Source organism: Rutidosis leptorrhynchoides, chromosome 4, assembly GCF_046630445.1.
Source record: "Rutidosis leptorrhynchoides isolate AG116_Rl617_1_P2 chromosome 4, CSIRO_AGI_Rlap_v1, whole genome shotgun sequence".
NCBI lineage: Eukaryota > Viridiplantae > Streptophyta > Magnoliopsida > Asterales > Asteraceae > Rutidosis > Rutidosis leptorrhynchoides.
This window is the reverse complement of record NC_092336.1, coordinates 635,361,338-635,377,096: the sequence shown is the minus strand read 5'-3', so window position 1 is coordinate 635,377,096 and position 15,759 is coordinate 635,361,338. Positions and strand designations below refer to the sequence as shown.

The 15,759-nt window shown below is 34.4% G+C and overlaps 1 protein-coding gene and 1 non-coding gene across 2 annotated transcripts in view; one reads left to right on the top strand and one right to left on the bottom strand.

Annotated features, from left to right (window-relative positions):
• Positions 1-15,759, bottom strand: part of LOC139843140 (ras-related protein Rab5-like) — a 225,445-nt gene that overhangs the window by 143,798 nt on the left and 65,888 nt on the right. The gene's annotated exons all lie outside the window — the stretch shown is intronic.
• Positions 1,012-1,118, top strand: LOC139845847 (small nucleolar RNA R71). The gene has a single exon (XR_011758602.1). It is a non-coding gene; the product is annotated as a small nucleolar RNA R71 (small nucleolar RNA).

The window sequence follows — 15,759 nt, the reverse complement described above, 5'->3', positions numbered from 1 at the left end:
TTCTCATTTTACTTGGGGTAAGGAAGTGGTGGTTGGTATGGTTTAACATAAGGTTTAGCTTTAACTGTGTTATCTTCATTAACCTTTTCAACTACTGGTTCTGTTTCCTTCTCTTGCTCATGTTGTGGTGCCTGTGTAGTAGGAATAGAGTCATCAGAAATTACAGGCATTTCAGGTGATTTAAGTGTAATATCACTTCTTGTGGTAATGGATTTAGCTGTTTCATTCCGGGGGTTAGCATTTGTATCACTAGGTAGACTCCCCGATTTTCTTTCACCTATCAACCTTGCTAGGTTGCTTCCTTCTTGTTCCAGATTTTGAATAGAAGCTTGTTGATTTCTAAATGATTGAGCATTTTGTTCATTAGTTTGATTCTGAGATGTGAAAAACTGCGTTTGAGATTCAACTAGCTTCGACATCATGTCTTCTAAATTTGTCTTTTTATCATCAGTTTGTGGTGGTTTATTTTAAAAAATAGGTCTTTGCTGATTGTAAGTATTGTTAGATACTTGTTGATTGCTAGGACCTTGTTGGTTGTTGTATGGAACATTTCAGTTATAATTTTGATTGTAGTTTGGTCTTGGCGGTTGATAATTACTTTGATAATTATTTCCAGGCCTTTGGTTCATGTATGAAACATTCTCTCTTTGTTCCATTGTTTGTTCAATACTGAGACAATCTTTTGTCAAATGTGATCCTCTACACTGCTCACAACTAATTCGTATTGCGTGAATATCTTTAGTCATCTTTTCCATTCGTCTTTCGAAAGCATCTAACTTTGCGGAAATGGAATCAAAGTCATGGCCAGAATCGGCTCTAGCTGCTTTAGATGATCTAACGATGTCTTTTTCTTGATGCCACTCATGTGAGTGGGAAGCAGTGTTATCAATAATTTTGTAAGCTTCAGTTGCGGTTTTCTTCATAATGGAACCACCAGCTGCTATGTCGATGTCTTTTCGTGTAGTAATGTCACATCCTTGGTAGAATATTTGTACTATTTGATAAGTGTCTAAACCATGTTGAGGACATCCTCTCAAAAACTTTCCAAAACTTGTCCACGCCTCATATAGAGTTTCATTTGGCTTTTGTGTGAACGTAATAATTTCTCCTTGAAGTCTCACAGCTTTAGATGCTGAAAAGAATTGTTTAAGAAATTTTTCAACTAAGACATCCCATGTATCAATCGCCCCTTCAGGTAACGATTCTAACCAATCTTTGGCTTCTCCCTTTAAAGTCCAGGGAAATAACATGAGATAGATCTGTTCCTCCTCAACTTCTCCGATTTTGAATAGAGTACAGATCCTATTAAAGGTACGAAGATGTTCGTTTGGATCTTCCTTCGGCGCACCACTAAATTGGCATTGATTAGTTACCATGTGTAGGATTTGTCCTTTGATTTCATAATCTGGTGCATTAATGTCTGGTTGAGTAATGGCATGACCTTGGCCAGTGCGATTAGCTCTCATTCGGTCTTCCATACTTAGAGGTTCCGGATTTTCCATGATTGAGTTTGTTGAATCTGAATCACTAGAGGATTCTGATTTAATAGTTTCTTCCTCGACAATCTCTGGATGAGTGATTTGTGGTTCAGGAGGAATGATTAGTGGTTCAGGATCTCTGAATTGTCTCTAAATATCCTTCGGATTCTCAATTGTGAGGTCGGGTTCAAAAAATGGATTATCGGAAATTTGAATTGGAGTACTTGGTCGACTAGATGACGATTCTAAAGAAAAATCAACGGCGACAATATTGGCTAGATGTCTTGATCGAGTTACAGGTGGTGAACGTATGAAAGGTGGTGAACGTTTTGCTCAGTGCATTCAATGAATATCCTATTAGTTATAAAGATAAAAATTATATAAGTTATCAAATTAATAGACTTTTCTGATTTTGCCCACGTTTCGAATAGCCAATAGATGCAGCAGGTAGCCAGGACCCTTTAAATCGGAAGCCCACAACTCGCCACTAACAAATCCAACTATTACTACGAACCAGAAAATTTTGGAGGTCTATCAATTTAACCGCTTAAAATAATTTTTCGTCGAAATTTAAAGAAAATAAAGAAAATTCAATGTCCTAAAAACTAGTGTAGAAATGAGAAAGAAAAAGATTGCGTCGAAAAATGTCGAAAAATAAAAGGTCAAAAAATAATAAAAAGAAAATAGAGCGTCGAAACTTAAAAGCCTAAAAACTAAAAATTAAAACTTGCGTCTAAAGGAATTAAAGCTTAAAAGGAATTCTATATCTAAAACGACAGTTACTTAATTAGGCACTAAAATCTATAAAATATTAAAGCGATAAGCGACGTCGTAAAATTCTAAAGCGCCTAAATCTTAGTCTAAAGAAAAAGCACTTAAGGGATTTTACGGCAAAGCCTAAAAATCTAGAAATATAAAATACTACGGTAAAAACTAAGTTTAAAACTAGTTACAAACGATAAAAAAAATACAAATTACGAATTAAATTCTTAAGAAATACAATTTATAAAAATACTAAAAAATGATAAAATTACAATTTTATAAAAATATTATATTTATATTATTATTTTATAAAAGTATTAATTTTATAAATAATAAAACTAATTGAAACTTAAAAATACAAATTAAATATAACCCTAATTATATTAAATATAACCCTAATTAGGTTTACTAATAATAATAATTAATAATACTCCGTAATTAATGCTGTACGATGATCAAGTCTGGCGTGTCAGATCACCCCATGCGATCGCATGGGGTTAAGGCGATAAAACCATGCGGTCGCATGGATGCAGATTCAGAATGATATGCATGCCGAAATTTTGCAGCTTCAGTTGTTTTTTTTCTTCTTTCTTTGATTTTTTTTACCAAATTAGTATAAGTTATATTTATAAACTTATATTTTTAAGAACTAAAAAAATACTTTTATACTTTATATAAAAATTATATTTTCTTTTTATTTAAACACTTAAATAGATAGAAATATATATTTTTTTATTTTTTTGTATTTTTATGTTTAAAACTTCTTATATATTTACAAAAATAGATTAAAAACTAAATATATTTTTTATAGCGTTTTGATTTCGGCGTTGTTGAGTTCCCCGGCAGCGGCGCCAAAAACTAAATATAATTGGAAAGCAATTTCTTGCTCGTTTTCCCAATTAAACCTCACGTTCTTCCTCGTCAACTTCATCAAAGGAGAAGCAATCTTAGAAAAGTCTTGGATAAACCGACGATAATAACCGGCCAATCCGAGAAAACTTCGGATTTCCGTAGGTGTAGTCGGTCGTCCCCAACTCTTTACCGTCTCGATCTTCCCCGGATCTAATTGAATACCATCTTTGTTCACAATATGGCCAAGGAATTGCACTTCCCTTAACCAAATTCACATTTGGAGAATTTAGCATACAACTTCTCCTTCCGCAACGTCTTCAACACTTCATGCAAATGGTGTTCATGTTCCTTCATACTCTTAGAATAAACTAGTATGTCGTCAATGAACACAATTATCGACTTGTCCAACATAGGTTGGCACACCCGGTTCATAAGATCCATGAATGCCGCCGGTGCATTTGTAAGGCCAAAAGGCATAACGACAAACTCATAATGCCCGTAAAGCGTTCGAAAAGCCGTTTTCTCTATATCTTGCTCACGGACCCGTACTTGGTGATAGCCGGACCGCAAGTCAATCTTAGAAAAATACGTTGCACCTTGGAGTTGGTCAAACAAATCGTCAATCCAGGGCAATGGATAACGATTCTTGATCGTCACTTTATTCAACTCCCGATAATCGATGCACATCCGCATGCTACCATCTTTCTTTTTCACAAACAAAACCGGAGCACCCCATGGCGAGGAACTTGTAGTGACCCGAACTTTTCCATGTTTATATATATTAATTGAGATTGATATTTACATGATTAAATGTTTCCAACATGTTAAGCAATCAAACTTGTTAAGACTTGATTAATTGAAATATGTTTCATATAGACAATTGACCACCCAAGTTGACCGGTGATTCACGAACGTTAAAACTTGTAAAAACTATATGATGACATATATATGGATATATATATAGTTAACATGATACTATGATAAGTAAACATATCATTAAGTATATTAACAATGAACTACATATGTAAAAACAAGACTACTAACTTAATGATTTTTAAACGAGACATATATGTAACGATTATCGTTGTAAAGACATTTAATGTATATATATCATATTAAGAGATATTCATACATGATAATATCATGATAATATAATAATTTAAAATCTCATTTGATATTATAAACATTGGGTTAACAACATTTAACAAGATCGTTAACCTAAAGGTTTCAAAACAACGCTTACATGTAACGACTAACGATGACTTAACGGCTCAGTTAAAATGTATATACATGTAGTGTTTTAATATGTATTTATACACTTTTGAAAGACTTCAATACACTTATCAAAATACTTCTACTTAACAAAAATGCTTACAATTACATCCTCGTTCAGTTTCATCAACAATTCTACTCGTATGCACCCGTATTCGTACTCGTACAATACAAAGCTTTTAGATGTATGTACTATTGGTATATACACTCCAATGATCAGCTCTTAGCAGCCCATGTGAGTCACCTAACACATGTGGGAACCATCATTTGGCAACTAGCATGAAATATCTCATAAAATTACAAAAATATGAGTAATCATTCATGACTTATTTACATGAAAACAAAATTACATATCCTTTATATCTAATCCATACACCAATGACCAAAAACACCTACTAACACTTTCATTCTTCAATTTTCTTCATCTAATTGATCTCTCTCAAGTTCTATCTTCAAGTTCTAAGTGTTCTTCATATATTCTACAAGTTCTAGTTACATAAAATCAAGAATACTTTCAAGTTTGCTAGCTCACTTCCAATCTTGTAAGGTGATCATCCAACCTCAAGAAATCTTTGTTTCTTACAGTAGGTTATCATTCTAATACAAGGTAATAATCATATTCAAACTTTGGTTCAATTTCTATAACTATAACAATCTTATTTCAAGTGATGATCTTACTTGAACTTGTTTTCGTGTCATGATTCTGCTTCAAGAACTTCGAGCCATCCAAGGATCCGTTGAAGCTAGATCCATTTTTCACTTTTCCAATAGGTTTATCCAAGGAACTTAAGGTAGTAATGTTATTCATAACATCATTCAATTCATACATATAAAGCTATCTTATTCGAAGGTTTAAACTTGTAATCACTAGAACATAGTTTAGTTAATTCTAAACTTGTTCGCAAACAAAAGTTAATCCTTCTAACTTGACTTTTAAAATCAACTAAACACATATTCTATATCTATATGATATGCTAACTTAATGATTTAAAACCTGGAGACACGAAAAACACCGTAAAACCGGATTTACACCGTCGTAGTAACACCGCGGGCTGTTTTGGGTTAGTTAATTAAAAACTATGATAAACTTTGATTTAAAAGTTGTTATTCTGAGAAAATGATTTTTATTATGAACATGAAACTATATCCAAAAATTATGGTTAAACTCAAAGTGGAAGTATGTTTTCTAAAATGGTCATCTAGACGTCGTTCTTTCGACTGAAATGACTACCTTTACAAAAACGACTTGTAACTTATTTTTACGACTATAAACCTATACTTTTTCTGTTTAGATTCATAAAATAGAGTTCAATATGAAACCATAGCAATTTGATTCACTCAAAACGGATTTAAAATGAAGAAGTTATGGGTAAAACAAGATTGGATAATTTTTCTCATTTTAGCTACGTGAAAATTTGTAACAAATCTATTCCAACCATAACTTAATCAACTTGTATTGTATATTATGTAATCTTGAGATATCATAGACACGTATACAATGTTTCGACCTATCATGTCGACACATCTATATATATTTCGGAACAACCATAGACAATCTATATGTGAATGTTGGAGTTAGCAATACAGAGTTGAGGTTGATTCCAAAATATATATAGTTTGAGTTGTGATCAATACTGAGATATGTATACACTGGGTCGTGGATTGATTCAAGATAATATTTATCGATTTATTTCTGTACATCTAACTGTGGACAACTAGTTGTAGGTTACTAACGAGGACAGCTGACTTAATAAACTTAAAACATCAAAATATATTAAAAGTGTTGTAAATATATTTTGAACATACTTTAATATACATGTATATATTGTTATAGGTTCGTGAATCAACCAGTGGCCAAGTCTTACTTCCCGACGAAGTAAAAATCTGTGAAAGTGAGTTATAGTCCCACTTTTAAAATCTAACATTTTTGGGATGAGAATACATGCAGGTTTTATAAATGATTTACAAAATAGACACAAGCACGTGAAACTACATTCTATGGTTGAATTATCGAAATCGAATATGCCCCTTTTTATTAAGTCTGGTAATCTAAGAATTAGGGAACAGACACCCTAATTGACGCGAATCCTAAAGATAGATCTATTGGGCCTAACAAACCCCATCCAAAGTACCGGATGCTTTAGTACTTCGAAATTTATATCATATCCGAAGGGTGTCCCGGAATGATGGGGATATTCTTATATATGCATCTTGTTAATGTCGGTTACCAGGTGTTCACCATATGAATGATTTTTATCTCTATGTATGGGGTGTGTATTGAAATATGAAATCTTGTGGTCTATTATTATAATTTGATATATATAGGTTAAACCTATAACTCACCAACATTTTTGTTGACGTTTTAAGCATGTTTATTCTCAGGTGATTATTAAGAGCTTCCGCTGTCGCATACTTAAATAAGGACGAGATTTGGTGTTCATGCTTGTATGATATTGTGTAAAAACTGCATTCAAGAAACTTATTTTGTTGTAACATATTTGTATTGTAAACCATTATGTAATGGTCGTGTGTAAACAGGATATTTTAGATTATCATTATTTGATAATCTACGTAAAGCTTTTTAAACCTTTATTGATGAAATAAAGGTTATGGTTTGTTTTAAAATGAATGCAGTCTTTGAAAAATGTCTCATATAGAGGTCAAAACCTCGCAACGAAATCAATTAATATGGAACGTTTTTAATCAATAAGAACGGGACATTTCAGAACTCGGTCGAATGAAACGCTTTTCAAGAAACTCTTGGGTTTGATTTAACAATTCTTGCATTTCCGTCGTCGCTAAACGATAAGGAGTTTTAGCAATGGGAGTAGCTCCCGGAACCAACTCAATGCGAAATTCAACTTGACTTTCCGTCGGAACACCCGACAACTCTTCCGGAAAAAGTCTTCAAATTCACTAACCACCAGAATTTCACGAATGGATGGTGGCTCAACACGAGTATCAACTACATGGGCAAGAAAAACCATACCCCACCCTTAAGAAAACGTCGCGCCAGTGCATAAGTGCATAATGGTACGAGTCTTCTTCGTTTATCGCCATGAATAATCAACTCTCCCCCACTTGGGGTTTTTACACGAATGAACTTATCATGGCATGCAATATCGGCTCTATAATGATCGAGCCAATCCATACCCACAACAATATCAAACTCACCCAAAGTCATCGGAATGAGATCAATTTTAAACATTTAGGTACCAAACATAACATTACAATCCTTACACACATCAACCCCTAGCATCGTCTTGCCATCTGATGTTTTGCGAGGTAGTATATGAAATAGTTATATTTTTATTGCGAAATACTATTAAATACGATACAATTTTACACAAGTTATTTATTTATTTATATAGTGGATATACCTAAACCTTGCTACAACACTATAGGCAGTGTACCTAATCGTAAAGTAGTGTAGTTTTTAGTAAGTCCGGTTCGTTCCACAGGGAGCTAGCTGAGTTTAAACGTATATTTATTTTAAACTATATTTGTATCAATATATATATAAGTAATATTATTATTATTATTATAAAAGGGGTTTTTTTTACCGTTTAGTGACCGGTATGTCGATTTTATGTCTTAAGTCACAATTAAAACCTAATGTAAAATATTAAATATAAATACAACTTAATTTAAAGCGTAAAGTAAATGACGATAAATAAAAGTGCGATAATTAAAAGTGCGATAAATAAAATGACGATAAATAAAATTGCGATAATTAAAAGTACGATGAGATATAAAATAAAGGAATTATGCTTATTTAAACTTTCGTAATCATGATGTTTGACGTGTTGATTTTAATTTATTACCATGGGTTAATTGTCCTTTGTCCTGGATTATTCAATATGACCATCTGGTTTTGTCCATAATAGTCTATCTGAAATGTCCCGTTCTTATTGATTAAAAACGTTCCATATTAATTGATTTCGTTGCGAGGTTTCGACCTCTATATGAGACGTTTTTCAAAGACTGCATTCATTTTTAAACAAACCATACCCTTTATTTCATCAATAAAGGTTTAAAAAGCTTTACGTAGATTATCAAATAATGATAATCTAAAATATCCTGTTTACACACGACCATTACATAATGGTTTACAATACAAATATGTTACAACAAAATAAGTTTCTTGAATGCAGTTTTTACACAATATCATACAAGCATGGACTCCAAATCTTGTCCTTATTTAAGTATGCGACAGCGGAAGCTCTTAATAATCACCTGAGAATAAACATGCTTAAAACGTCAACAAAAATGTTGGTGAGTTATAGGTTTAACCTATATATATCAAATCGTAACAATAGACCACAAGATTTCATATTTCAATACACATCCCATACATAGAGATAAAAATCATTCATATGGTGAACACCTGGTAACCGACATTAACAAGATGCATATATAAGAATATCCCCATCATTCCGGGACACCCTTCGGATATGATATAAATTTCGAAGTACTAAAGCATCCGGTACTTTGGATGGGGTTTGTTAGGCCCAATAGATCTATCTTTAGGATTCGCGTCAATTAGGGTGTCTGTTCCCTAATTCTTAGATTACCAGACTTAATAAAAAGGGGCATATTCGATTTCGATAATTCAACCATAGAATGTAGTTTCACGTACTTGTGTCTATTTTGTAAATCATTTATAAAACCTGCATGTATTCTCATCCCAAAAATATTAGATTTTAAAAGTGGGACTATAACTCACTTTCACAGATTTTTACTTCGTCGGGAAGTAAGACTTGGCCACTGGTTGATTCACGAACCTATAACAATATATACATATATATCAAAGTATGTTCAAAATATATTTACAACACTTTTAATATATTTTGATGTTTTAAGTTTATTAAGTCAGCTGTCCTCGTTAGTAACCTACAACTAGTTGTCCACAGTTAGATGTACAGAAATAAATCGATAAATATTATCTTGAATCAATCCACGACCCAGTGTATACGTATCTCAGTATTGATCACAACTCAAACTATATATATTTTGGAATCAACCTCAACCCTGTATAGCTAACTCCAACATTCACATATAGAGTGTCTATGGTTGTTCCGAAATATATATAGATGTGTCGACATGATAGGTTGAAACATTGTATACGTGTCTATGGTATCTCAAGATTACATAATATACAATACAAGTTGATTAAGTTATGGTTGGAATAGATTTGTTACCAATTTTCACGTAGCTAAAATGAGAAAAATTATCCAATCTTGTTTTACCCATAACTTCTTCATTTTAAATCCGTTTTGAGTGAATCAAATTGCTATGGTTTCATATTGAACTCTATTTTATGAATCTAAACAGAAAAAATATAGGTTTATAGTCGGAAAAATAAGTTACAAGTCGTTTTTGTAAAGGTAGTCATTTCAGTCGAAAGAACGACGTCTAGATGACCATTTTAGAAAACATACTTCCACTTTGAGTTTAACCATAATTTTAGGATATAGTTTCATGTTCATAATAAAAATCATTTTCTCAGAATAACAACTTTTAAATCAAAGTTTATCATAGTTTTTAATTAACTAACCCAAAACAGCCCGCGGTGTTACTACGACGGCGTAAATCCGGTTTTACGGTGTTTTTCGTGTTTCCAGGTTTTAAATCATTAAGGTAGCATATCATATAGATATAGAACATGTGTTTAGTTGATTTTAAAAGTCAAGTTAGAAGGATTAACTTTTGTTTGCGAACAAGTTTAGAATTAACTAAACTATGTTCTAGTGATTACAAGTTTAAACCTTCGAATAAGATATCTTTATATATATGAATCGAATGATGTTATGAACCTCATTACTACCTTAAGTTCCTTGGATAAACCTACTGGAAAAGAGAAAAATGGATCTAGCTTCAACGGATCCTTGGATGGCTCGAAGTTCTTGAAGCAGAATCATGACACGAAAACAAGTTCAAGTAAGATCATCACTTGAAATAAGATTGTTATAGTTATAGAAATTGAACCAAAGTTTGAATATGATTATTACCTTGTATTAGAATGATAACCTACTGTAAGAAATAAAGATTTCTTGAGGTTGGATGATCACCTTACAAGATTGGAAGTGAGCTAGCAAACTTGAAAGTATTCTTGATTTTATGTAACTAGAACTTGTAGAATATATGAAGAACACTTAGAACTTGAAGATAGAACTTGAGAGAGATTAATTAGATGAAGAAAATTGAAGAATGAAAGTGTTTGTAGGTATTTTTGGTCGTTGGTGTATGGATTAGATATAAAGGATATGTAATTTTGTTTTCATGTAAATAAGTCATGAATGATTACTCATATTTTTGTAATTTTATGAGATATTTCATGCTAGTTGCCAAATGATGGTTCCCACATGTGTTAGGTGACTCACATGGGCTTCTAAGAGCTGATCATTGGAGTGTATATACCAATAGTACATACATCTAAAAGCTGTGTATTGTACGAGTACGAATACGGGTGCATACGAGTAGAATTGTTGATGAAACTGAACGAGGATGTAATTGTAAGCATTTTTGTTAAGTAGAAGTATTTTGATAAGTGTATTGAAGTCTTTCAAAAGTGTATAAATACATATTAAAACACTACATGTATATACATTTTAACTGAGTCGTTAAGTCATCGTTAGTCGTTACATGTAAGTGTTGTTTTGAAACCTTTAGGTTAACGATCTTGTTAAATGTTGTTAACCCAATGTTTATAATATCAAATGAGATTTTAAATTATTATATTATCATGATATTATGATATATTAATATATCTTAATATGATATATATATTCATTTAAATGTCGTTACAACGATAATCGTTACATATATGTCTCGTTTCGAAATCCTTAAGTTAGTAGTCTTGTTTATATGTATGTAACTCATTGTTAATATACTTATGGAGATACTTACTTATCATAATCTCATGTTAACCATATGTATATCCATATATATATCGTCATGTCGTTTTACAAGTTTTAACGTTCGTGAATCGCCGGTCAACTTGGGTGGTCAATTGTCTATATGAAACATATTTCAATTAATCAAGTCTTAACAAGTTTAATTGCTTAACATGTTGGAAACATTTAATCATGTAAATATCAATCTCAATTAATATATATAAACATGGAAAAGTTCGGGTCACTACAGTACCTACCCGTTAAATAAATTTCGTCCCGAAATTTTAAGCTGTTGAAGGTGTTGACGAATCTTCTGGAAATAGATGCGGGTATTTCTTCTTCATCTGATCTTCACGCTCCCAGGTGAACTCAGGTCCTCTACGAGCATTCCATCGAACCTTAACAATTGGTATCTTGTTTTGCTTAAGTCTTTTAACCTCATGATCCATTATTTCGACGGGTTCTTCGATGAATTGAAGTTTTTCGTTGATTTGGATTTCATCTAATGGAATAGTGAGATCTTCTTTAGCAAAACATTTCTTCAAATTCGAGACGTGGAAAGTGTTATGTACAGCCGCAAGTTGTTGAGGTAACTCAAGTCGGTAAGCTACTGGTCCGACACGATCAATAATCTTGAATGGTCCAATATACCTTGGATTTAATTTCCCTCGTTTACCAAATCGAACAACGCCTTTCCAAGGTGCAACTTTAAGCATGACCATCTCTCCAATTTCAAATTCTATATCTTTTCTTTTAATGTCAGCATAGCTCTTTTGTCGACTTTGGGCAGTTTTCAACCGTTGTTGAATTTGGATGATCTTCTCGGTAGTTTCTTGTATAATCTCCGGACCCGTAATCTGTCTATCCCCCACCTCACTCCAACAAATCGGAGACCTGCACTTTCTACCATAAAGTGCTTCAAACGGTGCCATCTCAATGCTTGAATGGTAGCTGTTGTTGTAGGAAAATTCTGCTAACGGTAGATGTCGATCCCAACTGTTTCCGAAATCAATAACACATGCTCGTAGCATGTCTTCAAGCGTTTGTATCGTCCTTTCGCTCTGCCTATCAGTTTGTGGATGATAGGCAGTACTCATGTCTAGACGAGTTCCTAATGCTTGCTGTAATGTCTGCCAGAATCTTGAAATAAATCTGCCATCCCTATCAGAGATAATAGAGATTGGTATTCCATGTCTGGAGATGACTTCCTTCAAATACAGTCGTGCTAACTTCTCCATCTTGTCATCTTCTCTTATTGGTAGGAAGTGTGCGGATTTGGTGAGACGATCAACTATTACCCAAATAGTATCAAAACCGCTTGCAGTCCTTGGCAATTTAGTGATGAAATCTATGGTAATGTTTTCCCATTTCCATTCCGGGATTTCGGGTTGTTGAAGTAGACCTGATGGTTTCTGATGCTCAGCTTTGACCTTAGAACACGTCAAACATTCTCCTATGTATTTAGCAACATCGGCTTTCATACCCGGCCACCAAAAATGTTTCTTGAGATCCTTGTACATCTTCCCCGTTCCAGGATGTATTGAGTATCTGGTTTTATGAGCTTCTCTAAGTACCATTTCTCTCATATCTCCAAATTTTGGTACCCAAATCCTTTCAGCCCTATACCGGGTTCCGTCTTCCCGAATATTAAGATGCTTCTCCGATCCTTTGGGTATTTCATCCTTTAAATTTCCCTCTTTTAAAACTCCTTGTTGCGCCTCCTTTATTTGAGTAGTAAGGTTATTATGAATCATTATATTCATAGATTTTACTTGATTGGGTTCTCTGTCCTTCCTGCTCAAGGCATCGGCTACCACATTTGCCTTCCCCGGGTGGTAACGAATCTCAAAGTCGTAATCATTCAATAATTCAATCCACCTACGCTGCCTCATATTCAGTTGTTTCTGATTAAATATGTGTTGAAGACTTTTGTGGTCGGTATATATAATACTTTTGACCCCATATAAGTAGTGCCTCCAAGTCTTTAATGCAAAAACAACCGCGCCTAATTCCAAATCATGCGTCGTATAATTTTGCTCGTGAATCTTCAATTGTCTAGAGGCATAAGCAATCACCTTCGTTCGTTGCATTAATACACAACCGAGACCTTGCTTTGATGCGTCACAATAAATCACAAAATCATCATTCCCTTCAGGCAATGACAATATAGGTGCCGTAGTTAGCTTTTTCTTCAATAACTGAAACGCTTTCTCTTGTTCATCCTTCCATTCAAATTTCTTCCCTTTATGCGTTAATGCAGTCAAGGGTTTTGCTATTCTGGAAAAGTCTTGGATGAACCTTCTGTAGTAACCAGCTAGTCCTAAAAACTGGCGTATGTGTTTCGGAGTTTTCGGGGTTTCCCACTTTTCAACAGTTTCTATCTTTGCCGGATCCACCTTAATACCTTCTTTGTTCACTATGTGACCGAGGAATTGAACTTATTCCAACCAAAATGCACACTTTGAAAACTTAGCGTACAATTCTTCCTTCCTCAATACTTCTAACACCTTTCTCAAATGTTCACCGTGTTCTTGGTCATTCTTTGAGTAAATAAGTATGTCATCAATGAAAACAATGACAAACTTGTCAAGGTATGGTCCACACACTCGGTTCATAAGGTCCATGAACACAGCTGGTGCATTAGTTAAACCAAACGGCATGACCATAAACTCGTAATGACCGTAACGTGTTCTGAAAGCAGTCTTTGGAATATCATCTTCTTTCACCTGCATTTGATGATACCCGAAACGTAAGTCAATCTTTGAATAAACAGACGAGCCTTGTAGTTGATCAAATAAGTCATCGATTCTCGGTAGTGGGTAGCGGTTCTTGATGGTAAGTTTGTTCAACTCTCGGTAGTCGATACACAACCTGAATGTACCATCTTTCTTCTTGACAAACAAAACAGGAGCTCCCCACGGTGATGTGCTTGGTCGAATGAAACCACGCTCTAAAAGTTCTTGTAATTGGCTTTGTAGTTCTTTCATCTCACTGGGTGCGAGTCTGTAAGGAGCACGAGCTATTGGTGCAGCTCCTGGTACAAGATCTATTTGAAATTCAACGGATCGATGTGGGGGTAATCCCGGTAATTCTTTCGGAAATACATCAGGAAATTCTTTTGCGACGGGAACATCATTGATGCTCTTTTCTTCAGTTTGTACTTTCTCGACGTGTGCTAGAACAGCATAGCAACCTTTTCTTATTAGTTTTTGTGCCTTCAAATTACTAATAAGATGTAGCTTCGTGTTGCCCTTTTCTCCGTACACCATTAAGGGTTTTCCTTTTTCTCGTATAATGCGAATTGCATTTTTGTAACAAACGATCTCCGCTTTCACTTCTTTCAACCAGTCCATACCGATTATCACATCAAAACTCCCTAACTCTACTGGTATCAAATCAATCTTAAATGTTTCGCTAACCAGTTTAATTTCTCGATTCCGACATATATTATCTGCTGAAATTAATTTACCATTTGCTAATTCGAGTAAAAATTTACTATCCAAAGGCGTCAATGGACAACTTAATTTAGCACAAAAATCTCTACTCATATAGCTTCTATCCGCACCCGAATCAAATAAAACGTAAGCAGATTTATTGTCAATAAGAAACGTACCCGTAATAAGCTCCGGGTCTTCCTGTGCCTCTGCCGCATTAATATTGAAAACTCTTCCACGGCCTTGTCCATTCGTGTTCTCCTGGTTCGGGCAATTTCTAATAATGTGGCCCGGTTTTCCACATTTATAACAAACTACATTGGCATAACTTGCTCCGACACTACTTGCTCCGCCATTACTCGTTCCGACACCATTTGTTCCTTTCGTTCTATTAACCCCTGGTCCGTAGACCTCACACTTCGCCGCACTATGACCATTTCTTTTACACTTGTTGCAAAATTTGGTGCAGAACCCCGAGTGATTCTTTTCACACCTTTGGCATAGCTGCTTCTGATTGTTGTTGTTGTTGCGGTTATTATTGTTGTTGGGATGATTGTTGTAGTTGCTGTTGTTGTTGTTGTTGTTGTTGTTGTTGTTGTTGTTGTTGTTGGGCCGTTTGTTGTAGTTGCGATTGATGTTGCGATTGTTGGGATAATTGTTGCGATTATTGTTGTTGTTGTATTGGTGATTCTTATCACCGTTTTCCTCCCACTTTCTTTTGACTTGCTTCACATTGGCCTCTTCAGCAGTCTGTTCTTTAATTCTTTCTTCAATCTGGTTCACGAGTTTGTGAGCCATTCTACATGCCTGTTGTATGGAGGCGGGCTCGTGTGAACTTATATCTTCTTGGATTCTTTCCGGTAATCCTTTCACAAACGCGTCGATCTTCTCTTCCTCATCTTCGAATGCTCCCGGACACAATAGGCACAATTCTGTGAATCGTCTTTCGTACGTGGTAATATCAAATCCTTGGGTTCGTAACCCTCTAAGTTCTGTCTTGAGCTTATTGACCTCGGTTCTGGGACGGTACTTCTCGTTCATCAAGTGCTTGAATGCTGACCACGG